The sequence below is a fragment of the Theropithecus gelada genome, chromosome 14 (genome assembly GCF_003255815.1).
Source record: "Theropithecus gelada isolate Dixy chromosome 14, Tgel_1.0, whole genome shotgun sequence".
In the NCBI taxonomy this organism is placed as follows: domain Eukaryota; kingdom Metazoa; phylum Chordata; class Mammalia; order Primates; family Cercopithecidae; genus Theropithecus; species Theropithecus gelada.
The window spans coordinates 24,815,018-24,829,979 of record NC_037682.1 but is presented as its reverse complement, the minus strand read 5'-3'; the positions used below and the strand labels follow the sequence as shown (position 1 = coordinate 24,829,979).

General features: G+C 35.4%; 1 protein-coding gene across 2 annotated transcripts in view; it reads right to left on the bottom strand.

Annotated features, from left to right (window-relative positions):
* The window catches only part of LRRC4C (leucine rich repeat containing 4C), a 1,320,805-nt gene that overhangs the window by 530,933 nt on the left and 774,910 nt on the right, over positions 1–14,962 (bottom strand). For both annotated transcript variants that reach the window (XM_025356748.1, XM_025356749.1), the window contains one exon: positions 10,268–10,404. The gene's annotated coding sequence lies outside the window, so the exon portion shown is untranslated. The remainder of the gene's footprint in view (positions 1–10,267; positions 10,405–14,962) is intronic.

Here is a 14,962-nt window from a genome sequence, read left to right as displayed (position 1 = left end):
ATATAAAATCCAACCAATTCTTACCACTTTCACCTCTACCACCATGGTCCAAGAAATTATCATCTTCCACGTGGATTAGAGCAATCGTCTGCAAATTGTTCTCACTTCCACTCTCATCTCCCTTCAGTCTATACTCATCACAGAAGCTAGGGAGATCTAGCACCCTATTCCAGTCCTTCCCACCTCCAGGACTTCACTCCTTAATTCTAGCACTGGCTAATTTATAGTCCTTTGTGTTCCTCAAATGCATAAATCATGCTTCCACCTCAGGGCCTCTCCACTTGCTTCATCTACTGGAAAAGATTTTCTCCTATGTTTGCATGCCTCAGCTTCTCACCTCCTTCCTAGCTTTCTCAGCTTCATAATGATTCCTTCCCTGACTGTAATTTAAAATTGCAATGTGCTCCCGTGAAAGCACTATCTGTTCCTTACATACTTCATATTTTTCTGTAGAACGTATCCCCTATTCAACATAACATATTTACTTAAAATTATTTTGTTTTACTTTTTTGCTTATTGACTGTCTCTGTCCACTAAAATATGGGTATGTGAGGGTTGATATTTATATTTGTGTTGTACTCTGCTATATCTCCAAAGCCAAGAATAGTGTCTGACTCATGGGAGTGCTCAATAAACATTTGTGGAATGTTTATTCCACATAAACAATGGAATACTGAATTAACACATGCTAAGCAATGCATATATCTGGAGAATTACTGACTCGTGTTCCATTTCTTCCTCTGTAATTCATTGGCTCTTGACCTTGTGCATAAGTCTCGCTTAGTCATAGTCTGATTTGCCTCATCTGTAAAATAGAAATAATTTTAAGATGTCACCTAAAATGACAAACGTGAAAATGCCTAGGACATAATATTCATGAAGAAGATGGTGATTGCTATTGTTGTTATTAAAATATATTTAATAACCTGTGGGATGCCATATTCAATCTTAGTTAAATGGAGGAAATTCTACTTTTTTTCCACAAAGAATGAAGGCATATGAATTAATTAAAATATATAAAATAATACATGTGACAATGTCTAGCTCAGGGTCTAATCCATAGAAGGTCTATAATGAATGGTTTTTTCCATTGGTCAAGTTTTTTTTTTTTCTTTTCTTAAAAATTATGTGATGCACTACATTTCTTGACTTCAGAAGTAGTTTAACATCATGGGGATTTGGAAGGATTTTATAAATTATAAGACTTAATATACGATGTTGCTATAAGAGTGCCTTGCCTAGGGCTTCCCTATTCAATTTTTGAGCTTGTAGTGGCCAAGAATATGGATTCTTCAAGGCAGGCTTAACAGCTCCGAGGCTCCGAAGTTGGTGGCCCTTTGTTAAAGAGATTTCTTTTTCAACTTCAGGAAATCCTCAAGGCCTTCCTTGGTTTTTAGTTCCTATCAAAAGCATTAGAATTCCTAGGGAGGAATTCTTACAACTTTTCATCTTGCAGATATCCTACCCCCCAAAAGGAACACTTTGTTATAGTTGTTGAGAAAAAACAAAAAGAAAAACAAAAACACTTCTAGTTTCCATCAAAATCAACTCAGCTAATTAGCAAATATAATATCATGTGGTATAATTTTCTTTTGACAAATCCAACGAAGGCAAGTCAGAGTTTTGCCAGTAGAATACTGAAGCCCCCCTTGTACTGGCCTGCACCAGCCTGTGAGAGAATATTCTACACTTCTCTTCCCAGCTCAGTCTTCAGTGACATCACATTGGTGGGTGAAATGGCTACAGGGGCAGTAGTCACACCACAGAAACATGCAAACATTACACATATCACAAATTAGAGCCACATTTGTTCTCAGAGAGCTGATTTTTCAGTACACCATTGGTTCTACCTTGTCATTTTCAAGTGTATGAAATAAACACCCTTTTGCTCGACAATTTGTTATTGCTGTGCCTTCTTTGTGCAAGGCATTCAATTTAGGAGTTGCTTTCTGTAATAGATGCATACCATTTGGTTGAATAGAATGTTTGTCTCAAATTGTTTTACTGCCTTAAAATTTCTGCTTTATGGTGTGGTTTCTTGAACAGTAAATGTGTTCTGTGAAACATTTTGCTTTACTGCAGTGGTATTTCCTTGTATTTGCAACATGAAAATGGAGCTTAAAGATGTAAAATCTAAGAAATCAAGCATAACGAATTCCTGTGATTTTTGAGCATATTTGTCACTGGATAAGAAAAAGTGAGGAGAAACTGATGGCACTACCAATATTACGATTGTTTCACCTAGTGGATTAAGCAGGATTGGAACCTTCACATAGACTGATTTTTTTTTTTTTTTCCAAAAGGTTCTTCAGATTCACCTGGAAACTTCTGAAATTATGTTTGATAAGTTAGAATATGTCAAGAAGATGCAATCACTCTGATTATATACTCTCAGTTGGTTACCTATCACTTCTCAGACCTTAACTTGGTCATGCGAAGGTAGCGGACTAAATCATATAACACACAGTCAGAAAAACTGTGAAATCACATTCAGGATGATGGCAATAAATAATGGCTGCCGCTCTTTTACATGTATTTTTAATACTTTCAATATTTTATTAGCTTTTATATTTCTAGCTTTGCTTTGAAAATTAAATAAATATTTTGTTAAGATATTTCTCATGGGCTTTTTACCTTCGAACTAACTCACACAAGTCCTTTTATTTCTATCCTATTTTGTTTTACTGCATTGAGGGAAGAAATATTCGGAAATACAAATTTTTAGATTTGTATTTTCTCATGAACTATTGTCTCTATCATGTTAGGTCCTTTTTAAATAGATGTAATTTTTTTTCTTCAAGGAGTGAAGCTTTTCAATTACCTAGAGAAACAAATATCAACTATACTTATTCTATGTTTTTTCCTTAAAAAAAGGACAAAACAATCCCATAATATTTTAAATAGGTTTTAACAATAGGAATCTCTCTTCCTAACCAAAAAATTGTTATTTTTGTTATTATTTCTAAGTTTCTAATAATAATAGTTATTTTGTTTCATATACCTATATATTTTTTAATATTTTAATTCTGAATAGAATAACATTAGATTCAAAAATACATCATAAGAATATATGACGAATTTTAAAAATCTAACAAATTTTGTGCATCTTGCAGCCCACATAATAGGATAATTTTCTGTTAATATAGACTATTGTTTATATTGAGTACTATATAGCACTCTGAATATTTCCATTTGTGGCAACTACAAAGTTTAAGGCAGATAAAATTACTTCCATAATATTCCAAATGCTGGGGTTTTAAGTTTAGAGTTCTAAGCCTAATTTTCCATATAAGAAACTATCAAAGTGAATTTCTATAAAATAACGTGTACAAGAATAAACATATTCGACCTATTTTAATGTGCTATTGTTATTCTCATTTTTCACTGAAAATTGTTTGTGAATATAAATTTAAGTATAAAGGAAAAATCATCCTTCTTCAAACCCCACTCTTTCTACTTATTTTATAGCTGTAGGCACTCATGAAAAGCTTTTCAGTTAAAGAGCAAACCAACAGAATGAAAATCAGAATTTTACTATTATTATTATTAGTCTTGTAAATATTCACTATTTAGGAAGCCCCCTAAGCATACATTGCCTTATTAAATATACAAAGTCAAAGCTGATGCTCTCTAAGAGTTTATAATGTAGGTCAGAAAGAGGTCTTTTTTTCTCTGCCTGTTATGAGCAGAGACCTCTCCTGCTTTCTCAGCAATCCCCTTGCCTTGCATGAAACATGGCTTAGTTTTGCTCCATCAGGGTTTGTAGCATCAGCATTATTGCTTGCTCTCCATTAGGGTTCTTGCTGGTTTGCCTCTGGCATTCCTGGTCCAAGAGTGAACTGCTGGAGAGTTTGTTAGCTGTGTCTCTGCCTTTCTGTCAAGGCGTTTTTCTATTTGTGAATAGTTATTTCCTAAGGTACGTGGAAAGTCATTGTTTATGTGAGTCCCCAGCTTCATAGACTTTATAATAAATTGACAAAATTCAGAGCCCTTTCTTAATTTATCAGGTTAAAATTAATGCTCATTTTTCAAGGACAGCCATGTTAAATCTTGTCACCACAGGCTGCTTTTTTTTTTTTTTTTTTTTTAAACTCATTGTAATAATTTTGTTTTTGCTTGTGTGTGATGGGTGGGTGGGACTGACCTTTCACCCAAAGACTACCAGTCTCTCTCTGTGGTAGAATATGAGGCTATTGCAGTTGACAGTTGGGGCAAGACAGTGTATGATTTAAGGCATTTAATTTAAAATACATGCAAGTATATGTGTAAAGAATGATATTTGTCTTTCTTCTGTGGCTACCAAAAGAAGAACAGTAATCACTTGAGTTCATCTGTAGAGATAGGATTTTACAGAAATAATTCTCTAACTTGATAAAGAATAAAGAAATATGAAATGTGAACATATTGTATCTAGAAGTGTTAAAGAATTCCTCTTCTGTAGAAGTTTTGTAAGACATAAAACAGATTACTTCCCATCAGCTCAATGTGATCTCTCTCCCTCTGTTAACTCCCATAGCAAGCCATGTGTGATGACTAATGTACTACATTAGGCACTAGCAGCAGACAAAGATGAACAAGACACTGCCTTGCTCTGAGAGATGAAATACAACTTTTTACCTTGTATGTTATAGTTATGTTGATCTTTCTATTTTATCACTGTTAATGGCCCTGTATTACTTGATAATTATTTCTGTATCATACATATTTATGGTCCCCTCAGTACCTAGAATATTTAACACATAGACCAATTTGTTAAATGAATTCATTTAATAATTATTCTTTCATTCAACAATTATTTGCAAGCTCCTACTATCTAAGGCAATTATCTCTTTAAGATGGTTTTGCATGTAATCCTACCCTGCCAGGAAATAAACTTAGTAGAGATTTTTTCTTTTTTCTTTTTGTAAATTCATAGTTCCACCTTGATTATTATGCTAACATTTTAGACATCAAAATAGAGCCATCAAAATGTCTACAAAAATGCTTCCAAGGGACTTCCACTTACAAAAGGATAAAACAGACCTTTTTTCCTTCCTATTTATCCCATTAAATGCAGCCAGAAATCCCAGACATTTTTTGTTTTTTGGGTTTTTTTTGAAAAATGCAGAAGAAGACCTTGAAAAGCAGAGTGAAGAAGGAAGACCATACAAGAAGCTCTGGATCCAAGTAATGACATGGTGGTAAGTTCCTGGATTTTTGTTTTGGCTCCATATATCCCAGATTTGGAGCTGAAGAGATCAGAAACCCAGAAATGACAATAGGTGCATATATATCCACACACAGAGAGAAACAACATTTGACTCTCTCTGGCCAAAGGACAAGGATAGGGCAACTTAATAAGACAGAAAAACTTGAGGCAATTAACACATTCATCCACCCATACATAAGAGAAAAATGTATGGCCTTATCCTCACCTAGGCCATCAATGCCCTAATGAATACTCTACATTTCTACCTTCACCAGGCTATGACAAGGTCCCCCCAGTTTCCATCAGGGTAGTGTCCAAGAAGATCACATAGAAGCCAGGACATTCATCCCTGCCAGGTAGTAACCAGGCCACCCTCCACCCTTTGTATCATCAGTGGAGATAAAATAGGGATCCTGAACTTCTACCCCTACCATCCCTATATGTTGGGATGGTGTCAAACTAGGCTTAGAGGAGAATCAGGACTTTCACCACCATCCTGGAATAATGACACCAATACCCAACCCCACTTCCCCCATCAGCATGGTGTAGTGGTGAACAAATGGGTAATAGTTACAGGGCATTCCTATTCCTCCCAGCCAGGGAGGTATCAACGGAAGTCTAATGGGAGCAGGAAGTCCTATCCATGCCAGCAGTAATAAAGAGCTCCTGCCCACTTATATATAAGCAAAGGGAAAGTGAAGAAACATGAGCTTCTATCTCCAACTGCCATTAATTCTATTCCCACTTCTAGAGCAATATTGGAGAAAGCCAACCAAAACTGAAGGTTTATACAATATCCAGAATCTCATAATATCATACCCAAAATGTCTAGGTTTCAACTGCAAACTACTTATTACACTAACAGTCAGGGAGATTTTAAATGAAATGGAAAAAAAGTCATTAGATGCTAATATCAAGGAGAGCAAATGGACATCCAGCAAATGCCATAGACAATACAATAAAATTTGACTTCAGTTTCATACCTTATAAAAATTAATTCAAAATGGATTATGCACTTATAACTAATAAATAAAACTATAAAACTTTTGGGAAAAAACAGAAGATAAACTTTGGAGTCTAGAACTAGGCAAAGAGTTCTTACATTGGAAACTAATAGCATGGACGTAAAGCGCAAAACTGATAAATGGGACTTCATCAAAATTAAAGTCTTTTGTTCTGTAAAAGACTTAAGAGGATGAGAGGACAAGCTACAGATGGAGAGAAAATATTTGCAAACTAGCTATCTAATAATGTTTAATATACAGAAGATATTTAAAAATCTCAAAATGCAGCTGTAAAAAGAACCCCAAAAAATCCAATTAGAAAATGGGCAAAATATATGAACTTTATATATATAAAATACATGAACTGTATATTATTTTGGTTAAAAGGATGTACAGATGGCAAATAAGTGCATGAAATGATGTCAAACATCATTAGTTATTATAAAAGTGAAAATTAAAGCTGCAAGGAGTTATTGTGACATACCTATCAGGATAATTAAAATAAAAAATAATGACAGCAACTAATGCAACCAAGGCTTTTGAGAAAGTGAATCACTTGTACATTTCTGATAGGAATGTAAAAAGTTACAGTTAATCTGGAAAACTCTTCAGCAGTTAATTTTAAAAACTAATTATGCAACTACCATTTTTTCCCTCAAAATAAAAACTTATATTTACAAAATGTCTGTACATGAATACCTATAGTGACTTTCTTTGTAATAGCCCCAACTGGAAGCAACCAAGACATCTTTCAACAGGTGAATAACTAAACAAACTGTGGTATATCGTTACCAAGAAATATTACTCAGTAGAAAAAAAATGAACTATTAATGACCTGGGTTAATCTTCAGAGAATTATGCTGAGTAAAAACAGCCAATGCCCATAAGCCACATACTGTGTGATTACATTTAAATAACATTCTTGTAATGACAAAGTTACAGAAATAGGGAACAGTTTAGAAGTTGTCAGTGTTTAAGGGGAAAGTTAGAGATAGGAGTGAAGTGGATGTGGCTATGAAAACAGCAACAGGAGGGCTCCTTGTGGTGATAGAAATGGCCTGTAGTTTTTGACTGTAGTATATCAATATTCTGGTTATACTATTGTACTAAGTAGTTTTGTAAGATATTATCACTGGGTATAAAGAGGAAACAGGCACTAGGGATCTCTGTGTTTTTGTTTGTTTGTTTGTTTGTTTGTTTTTACAACTACATATGAATGTACAATTATAAAAAGTTGAATTAAAAATTCCGTCATCAGCAATATGACATCTACATATTTGTATCTGTACTGCACAGCAATCATATGAATGTCCTTAGTTGATTTTAAGGAATACTATTCAGTTTATAGCCCTGCTACCTAAGTGGCCGTGTTTTCTACAGAATTCTCTCATAACCCACAATCCAATGCCACTTGACTAAATCAGGAATGGCATTTGACCAAAAGTGCAGCAAATTTTAATTAAGTCATATTCTATGATCTCAGTGATCAGGTGAATTAAGCCAATCATATTCTCTTTTGAAAATTTAAAGACACATACAAACATACACGGACACAAACATAAACACACACAGAATAGGCTGTGTGCTTGTTATTAAATTACGATCTCTCAGTTCAAGTCCACCCTCCTCTTGCTTTGAGATGCTGGGTCTGGGTCAGTGCAAAGCATATATTTTCCTTTGCCACCTGGCTCCCTGTTTGCCAATACAGGGATACAGAGGGAGAATAGAAGCTTGAAAGGGAAGAAGAAAGTGCTTCCTGCTTCTGACAATGTCGCCCTGTTGGTTCCAGTAGCCATTGCAAAGCAGTTGGTTCTGTTTTGTACATTTTTCTACAATTCCAGAAGAAAAAAAAAAAGCGAATGATAAAACAGCACTAGCTGGCTGGTACCCCTTCCTCAGAGATGCAATTCCAGCTTTGCCTGTGGATTCCTTTTTAGTTTTTCAGGCTATAACACTGGCTGAGTACCATCCCCCACAAAATTCTGCATCCCAGCTCCATGGGTACCCCAATCTGAGCTTCTGGGGTACAGTCCCAGCTGGCAGCCAGTCCCTAAAGGCAAGATTCTTAGCTCTGTGGAGTCCTTGCTGAGCTTCTAAAGTCCCTCTATTTTTCGGGGAACGCCCTCACCCAAGACTCCTGTATTCCTTTTCTTCAAAGCCCCTCCTCTAGTATTCTAAATTCTAATAATCTCTGACTCTTACTTTTGTCCCTGCATCCAGGATATCCACTTCCTGTAATTACTATCTTTATGATTCCTCAGTGGTTTTTTTTGCCTTTATTATTCGCCAATAACTGGCTAACTATTCTTTAGTAATTCTGCATATTAAAATAAATGGTATGGTTTCTGTTTCCTGAATGTAACCTGATTCACACAGGTAATTAGCAGCAGGAACTGAAGCTGTTAAAGGGAAAGCAGCTGCAGAGGCCATGATAGGCTATATGCAAGGCAAAATTTTAAGAGGAACAATTATTAAAAGGGTAAGAAAAATAGTCTAACAAAAAAGAACAGAAATGAATAGACAGTCAAGGAGAAGTAGAGTTGCACAAAGTTTAAAGTCCCTGTTGCTCATAAGAATGACACAAGCATATAAGAAGCTTCTAGAACTGCCTTTCTTTTTTATTCTTGCTTCTTAATTTGGTTTCAGTTCCAGCCCACACATGTTGCCAGAAAAATTACCTTTTTACATGGGTCACCTAAATGAGTCTTTCTTCTTAATAAACAAAAGAGCCTAAGGATACATCCTTCCCCATGTATAAATAGAAATATTAAGTTTTTCGACAAGGAGAAAGCCAATTACATATGCTTTTAAAAAGAAAGATTCCAGTCTTCTCTCTCTTGTTGGTTGATATTTATCTTCAGTGGTTGGTACCTTATGTTTACCTTACCATTGCTTCCTCATCTTTACAGAGCAGTTCACACTTGCAAACACCTCCATAGCTAGGTTCTTATGTGACTCTCCAAACAAAGTGATATCCCTGAAGATAGATGAACATATCTTCCGTTCAGCTTAATCTACATAATGTGATGGAGTTGATGAAAGAAAAGGTTATCTTCTGGGAGGATCATGAATTATGAATGCAGGACAGATAGCTTTTATAAATGCAACTGAGAGAGAGCTAAGTATTAATAGGAAAATGCATGAGCAAACCTTCTACCTTCATTTCCAGTCCACTTATACCATTTTACTTATGCCTTAAAGCATCACAAATAATTCCAGTATTTGCCAGTAAAAGGGAAAGTACAAACTTCTCCTCTACAATGTGCTTAATGTCACTATAATTTGATCTTTTTTTTCCCTTAACACAGTGAAACCCCACAGATGAAAGAAGAGATTGTTTCAATTTTGCAGAGCTGATGGCTTCCATTTATAGGTGTGAGTCCCCTTGACTTTTAATGGTATAACAATTATTAACTACAGAGGATGCCACAACCCAATCCTCCAGCTTACAAACTGCCACTTGTTTTGAGTCACTTATACTTTCATCCTTCCCCACTGGTTCATTCAGACAAGTACAACTTTCCCAATAGCCCAACAGAAAATATTTTCATGCTGTGACCACATCAAGCTTTCCAATCTCCCCAGGTTTTCAAAGAGAGAATCGAAAGCCAGCTACCATTCCCAAACACTTTATTCCATATTAATGATTGAACCACTGCCCCAGTTACAAAGAAAAGGAGCCGGGGCATCACCATTTGTCTGCCTGTTTCTTTCTGAATCCCAAGCAGGACAATCTGCCACTCTTTCAACTCCTGGGGTCGTGCTCAGAAACATCTGTTCGAGAAACAGTTTGACTCCCACCCTTCTGCATAAATCACTACTGGTAAAAGTTTTATGAGGTGGCAACTTTTTCCCCCTCCTTTCTCCTTTTGTAACTGACTGAAGCCCAAATGAACAAGATGAAATGGCCAGACATTTAGCCATATGCCGGCATCCACATGTGTACATTCGGGAGAGAAAAGAAGCTGTTAGCTGTAGCAAAGGAGAATTATAATTGTCTGAAATGTAATTAACAACCTCATAGTCAATGAATCTTTGAAGGATTCTAATGGAGGAAATTATACCTCTCACTTACCTGTAGCAAATTGTTCATGGACCCGTTTCTCTGTTTGCAAAACTTGAACCCACTTAATTTATGGCGATTCCAAAGTAGTTTCAGGATGTTTCCATATTGTTAATCCGCATAAGTTATTCTTGCTTTTCCAGTAACTCCTACATAAAATAGAATAAAAAGATATAATTAGTATTATTTAATGGTCAATAAATGTTGGTAGATTTTAACACCTAGAGCTCACACTAAACACACACACGCACACACACACACACCATTTTTATTTTTTTATGATAGAAAGTAATGGGAAAAATATTTTCTCTTTTAAAAACTATATCAAATGTTATGATCATTTTGTAAATACAATTACACCTAGTAGTAGATCTCCAGGTGGCTGGTAAAGGCTAAATAAAAGTTTATTGATTAGAGACTCAATATAATAGTTTTGATTAAAATTTGCTTGTTACTGCATGCCCTAAGAAGGTGGAAAGGAATTTAACATCTGAGACATTACCATGGGCCTGGGGCTATGTGAGTTGCATTTACATATATTATTTTATTCAATCAGCACAGTAATATTTCTTAAGACCTTACTATCCACACTGTCTAGCAGATGCTTTTGTTAGCCTCATTTTTCAAAGTGTTATCAGGAGAACCTTTCCTCAATATTTCGACATAGTTTCTTTCTATTTTCCATAAGTGTTGGCCGGCTGAGAAATAAAGAAAAAGAGTACAAAGAGAGGAATTTTACAGCTGGGCCTTCGGGGGTGACATCCTATATTGGTAGGACCGTGATGCCCACCTGAGCCGCAAAACCAGCAGGTTTTTATTAAGGGTTTCCAAGGGGAGGGTGTGTATGAATGGGGAGTAGGTCACAAAGCTCACATGCTTCACAGGGCAAAAAGGAGAACAAAGATCATACGCTTCTGAGGAAACAGGACAAAAGGCAAAACAGAACTACTAATAAGGGTCTATGTTCAGCTTATTGTCTTGATAAACATCTTAAAAAACAGAAAACAGGGTTCAAGAGCAGAGAACCGGTATGACCTCAAATTTACCAGGGCGGGATTTTTTCCCAGCCCTAATAAGCCTGAGGGTACTGTAGGAGACCAGGGTGTATTTCAGTCCTTATCTCAACCACATAAGACAGACACTCCCAGAGTGGCCATTTATAGACCTCCCCACAGGAATGCATTCCTTTCCCAGGGTCTTAATTATTAATATTCCTTGCTAGGGAAAGAATTTAGCAATATCTTCCCCACTTGCATGTCCATGTATAGGTTCTCAGCAAGAAGAGAAATATGGCTCTATTCTGCCCGACCCCACAGCCAGTCAGACCTTATGGTTGTCTCCCCTTGTTCCCTGAAAATCACTGTTATTCTGTTCTTTTTCAAGGTGCACTGATTTCATATTGTTCAAACACACGTTTTACAATCAATTTGTATAGTTAACACAATAGTGGTCCTGAGGTGATGTACATTCTCGGCTTATGAAGATAACAGGATTAAGAGATTAAAGTAAAGACAGGCATAAGAAATTATAAAAGTATTAATTTTGGGAACTGATAAACGTCCATATTAAAATGAAATCTTCACAATTTACATTCAGAGATTGAAGTAAAGACAGATATAATAAATTATAAAAGTATTATTTGGGAACTGATGTATGTTCACATTAAAATGAAATCTTGACAATTTATTTTCCTCTGCCACGGCCCAGTCCCTCCATTCGGGGTCCTTGACTTCCCGCAACAAATTGTAAAGCAAAGACTTATAAATAGGGGAAGTTAGATGACAAGTCCATTTAAACTGAAACTGAATACAATATTCTCTTGTTTTAGTCAGATGGTGGGGAAGACCATTGATTACTGCTTTGTTTTGTTTAAATAATTAATATCAAAATATTAAAATATTTTTTGTGTTGAATCTGGCCTAAGACAAATGAAAAGAGTTATTTTGGCACTAGGCTAATGAAGAATTCAAAAAAAAAACCCACTAGATAATGAATTTCCTGTCACAATATATCATAATTATGATGAAACACCTTAACAACTATTAAATAAAATTTGTAGAAGGCTATTGTTTTGGACTAAACTCCTGCAATAGGCCCCAGTAGACCAAAGGAAAATGGAGCCACTCATGTTGTCATGCAAAAAACAGGAAAATCTCCAAACAGTGCTTTTTTTTTTTTTCCAAAATAACAAGAGAATCACATAAACCATCTGAAAAAGGGCCAGTCATCCTGACCCAGCATGATAAGGAAGTCTCCTCTACTTCAACTTGCCTAACAAGGAAAGTAACCTGACGTTAACCAATCTGCTTTTATGTCTATGCTGTTTACTTGTTTTTGCTCAAGCTACCTTTCAAAAACTGACTGTTCTGCTATATTCAATGAAGTGCATTCCTATTTTTATAGATAAGATGCTGCCCAATTCATGAATAATTAATAAAAGTCAATTAGATTGTCAAACCCAAATTGTTGAAATTTTGTTATTTGACATCACATATTTTTTTTCTCCATTACATTTGTTTTGGCCTGAAATTGCACATCTATTTAGAATTTACAGTACTCTTTTAACTAAATTTAACAAAAATAACTTCCTGTGCATCTAAACTATATTACTTATTTAATTTAACACTCTCTTATATTAACTAATTTTTATTAAGAAACTGTCAGCCATGGTAGTTCTCTTTGACCAGCCCATAAGATTTATTATGATATGACAAACCACCCATTAATACCCTCTTGTTCCCGGAAACAGTCAGCTACAGAAAACCCTCTGCCCCCCACATTAAACTTCTCTCATTTGAAACATCCCCAAACTGCACAAGTGCCCCCTTGCAGCCAACCAATACTTGTAAAATATACCATTTAGAAAGCCTCTCTAGTTTCCAAAATCCCATCTTAACAGGACATTTGCCAATCAGGTAAGTCTGACTGTTTTCTCATTTTATATCTTAACATGTACTTCCCTTCCTAACACTTTGGAAACTTTACTTAAATGAAAGATATAGCAGAAGTATCCCCTTGCCACAAGTTTATGAATAAACAATCTTTGTAAATTTTTTTATCAGACTTGGTTTTGATCAATGTCATTCTGTTTTATTACAGGAATATTTAGGATAATGTGTCTAGGAATATTTAGGATAATAAGTTTAGAGGGAAGTGTCTTAACATATTCAGCAATTTGCAGATCCTTCCTGGTACATAGTAAGAAAACATAGTAGAACTAATTAAAAAGAGATGGGGTAGGGTAGAGGAGAGAGAGAGAGAAAGAAAAAGAAAGAAAAAAGTCCTGAATTACATGGGAGAATGAAGATCAAAGTTGGAATGTAGAATAAGTCATTGTCCAATTCTTGTTCAATTGATGAAATACCTAGAAGACACTTAATCTACCACTCTCATATGCCATTGTTAAAACTTAATAAAGTACCCATCTATTGGAGATCCTCTATAAGCTAGGTACCAGTTAAGCAATTTCCATGCATTATGTAATTTATTCACTAGGGAAAAATTGGTGCGTCGATGGAAAACTATATATTATATTTAGTACACCCTTCTGCTTATCAGAAGGTGATTCTATGGAAGAAGTCTACAGAATTTACAACTCTGCAAATTGTAAATAACTGCTAGAAATGCAAAATAATTTTTCTCTGTAGAAATTTTTTTCTGTTCAATAGTGTGGTTCATTTGACTTCCTTCTCCACTGTGGAAGAAGCTAGTTTTGCTTGCATTAACATATCTATTTCAATATTTCTCATTTATGCTTGTGTCTTTATTGCGGATTTTCCTTTGAAGTGGCTATAATACTGTGGTTCTCTCATTGATAAATGAGCTATAAAAAGTCTTTAACGTCTGTTCATTTTATATCTCTATGAGAGTTGTGATTTTACCTTTTTTGAATTTGATCTTTTGACCATTCTTTACGATAGCTCAATTGGGGATAGATATTATTGAATATTTTACAGAAAAGGCTTAGCAGGGTCTCATTACTTTCCTGAAAGCCACAAATATCCACTGGGCACCTCCTGACTGTTAGGTACTATGCTAGATGCCAGGGCTGCAAAGCTGAACAAGGTTGTCTTTAGCCTCAGGGTCAAGGAAACAAGAGTAAATCTTTAGTGAAGGTTGCCTTATATGTAAGCTGCTTTCATAGATATCTAGGAACTAAAAACATTTAATGAATACTTACTACCCAAAATTCACTTGCTATATAAAATATTGAACTCAAATAGATTCAAATAGTGTTATACTCTTTATCTCAACTTGCTCTGTGAATTCTTGCTAACTAAATTCAGGAACAAAATAGACTTTATAGGAAGAAATACTTGATTACTATCTTCTAATCCTTCAAGTCACCTTATGAGGTAGGCATTCTTCCCATTTTTATAGATAAGAAAAATGAGGCTCCGAGAAAGTAGTGCTTAAAAAATATCACAGCACTAAAGAATAGGAAGAGATAGCAGGATCACACAACCCAATGTCCTCATTTAATAGATGGAAAACCAGAGCTCATGGGAGACAGAGTAGCACCCTAAAATCTCATGTCCAGCTAGGAGCAGGACTGGATGCTCCAACCATTGCTTCTACCTTCTACTGCATCTTTCTACTTATCTGAGACAGTGAGGAAGGAGAATGGACCACATAACAGAATCAGTGAGACAAGAGAGAAAAAATTCTTAAACTTCTTTTAAGATTTTCAGGAGGCCCCAAGGGGGC